A 2,500-nucleotide genomic window follows, 5' to 3' on the forward strand; every position below is an offset into this window, starting at 1 on the left:
CTGATAGTCACCACCTGGTCCCCTGATAGTCACCACCTGGTCCCTGATAGTCACCACCTGTCCCCTGATAGTCACCATCTCCCTGATAGTCACCACCTGGTCCCCTGATAGTCACCATGGTCCCCTTGATAGTCACCACCTCCTTGATATACCCCACCTGGTCCCCTGATAGTCACCACTGGTCCCCTGATAGTCACCACCTGTTCCTGTGATAGTCACCACCTGGTCCTTGATAGTCACCACCTGGTCCTGATAGTCACCACCTGGTCCCTGATAGTCACCACCTGGTCCCTCTGATAGTCACCACCTGGTCCCCCTGATAGTCACCACCTGGTCCCCTGATAGTCACCACCTGGTCCTGATAGTCACCACCTGGTCCCCTGATAGTCACCACCTGGTCCCCTGATAGTCACCACCTGGTCCCCCTGATAGTCACCACCTGGTCCCCTGATAGTCACCACCTGGTCCCCTCTGATAGTCACCACCGTCCCCTGATAGTCACCACCTGGTCCCCTGATAGTCACCACCTGGCCCCCTGATAGTCACCACTTGGTCCTCCTGATAGTCACCACCTGGTCCCCTGATAGTCACCACCTGGTCCCTTGATAGTCACCACCTGGTCCCCTGATAGTCACCACCTGGTCCCCGTGATAGTCACCACCTGGTCCCCTGATAGTCACCACTCCCCTGACACCATCCTCTGATAGTCACCACTGGTCCCCTTGATAGTCACCACCTGGTCCCTGATAGTCACCACCTAACCCTTGATAGTCACCACTGGTCCCTCTGATAGTCACCACCTGGTCCCCCTGATAGTTCACCACCTGGTCCCCTGATAGTCACCACCTGGTCCCCTGATAGTCACCACTGGTCCCTGATAGTCACCCACCTGGTCCTCTGATAGTCACCACCGGTCCTGATAGTCACCACTGTCCCTGATAGTCACTTGGTCCCTCTGATAGTCACCACCTGGTCCCCTGAGATCACCACCTGGTCCCTTGATAGTCACCACTGGTCCCCGTGATAGTCACCACCTGGTCCCCTTGATAGTCACACCTCCTCTGATAGTCACCACCTGGTCCCCTGATAGTCACCACCTGGTCCCCTGATAGTCACCACCTGGTCCCCTGATAGTCACCACCTGGTCCTCGATAGTCACCACCGTCCCTGAGCTCACCTGGTCCTTGATAGTCACCACCTGTCCCTGATAGTCACTCCCTGATATCACCCAGTCTCCCCTGATAGTCACCACCTGGTCCCCTTGATAGTCACCACCTGGTCCCCGTGATAGTCACCACCTGGTCCCCTGATAGTCACCACCTGGTCCCTGTGATAGTCACCACCTGGTCCCTCTGATAGTCACCACCTGGTCCCCTGATAGTCACCACTTGGTCCCGTGATAGTCACCACCTGGTCCTCCTGATAGTCACCACCTGGTCCCCTTGAGTCACCACCTGGTCCCGTGATAGTCACCACCTCTCTGATAGTCACCACCTGGTCCCCTTGATAGTCACCACTTGGTCCCTGATAGTCACCACTTGGTCCCTCTGATAGTCACCACCTGGTCCCTGATAGTCACCACCTGGTCCCCCTGCTAGTCACCACCTGGTCCTCTGATAGTCACCACCTGGTCCCTCTGATAGTCACCACCTGGTCCCTCTGATAGTCAGCACCTGGTCCCCGTGATAGTCACCACCTGGTCCCCCTGATAGTCACCACCTGGTCCCGTGATAGTCACCACCTGTCCCTGATAGTCACCACTAACCTCTGATAGTCACCACCTGGTCCCTCTGATAGTCACCACCTGTCCCCTGATAGTCACCACCTGGTCCCTCTGATAGTCACCACCTGGTCCCCTGATAGTCAGCACCTGGTCCCCTGATAGTCACCACCTGGTCCCTTGATAGTCACCACCTGGTCCCCTGATAGTCACCACTGGGTCCTCTGATAGTCACCACCTGGTCCCCTTGATAGTCACCACCTGTCCCCTTGATAGTCACCACCTGGTCCCTCTGATAGTCACCACCTGGTCCTCTGATAGTCACCACCTGTCCCTCTGAGTCATCACCTGGTCCTTGATAGTCACCACCTGTCTCTGATAGTCACCACCTGGTTCCCTCTGATAGTCACCACCTGGTCCTCTGATAGTCACCACCTGTCCTCTGATAGTCACCACCTGGTCCCCTGATAGTTACCACCTGGTCCTCTGATAGTCACCACCTGGTCCCCTGATAGTCACCACTGGTCCTGATAGTCACCACTTGGTCCCCTGATAGTCACCACCTGGTCCCTGATAGTCACCTCCCTGGTCCCCTTGATAGTCACCACCTGGTCCCTCTGATAGTCACCACCTGGTCCCTCTGATAGTCACCACCTGGTCCCTTGCAGACGACCCCACATTCTTCTTGCAAGGTTCTAATTTACATATTGCTTGAATATATATTATTGAGTCATACGGCCTGTGAAATTGTACATTTTCCTTCGTTAAGCGGCCGGCTCT

This window comes from Homarus americanus, unplaced genomic scaffold, assembly GCF_018991925.1.
Source record: "Homarus americanus isolate GMGI-L3 unplaced genomic scaffold, GMGI_Hamer_2.0 scaffold14509, whole genome shotgun sequence".
In the NCBI taxonomy this organism is placed as follows: Eukaryota; Metazoa; Arthropoda; class Malacostraca; order Decapoda; family Nephropidae; genus Homarus; species Homarus americanus.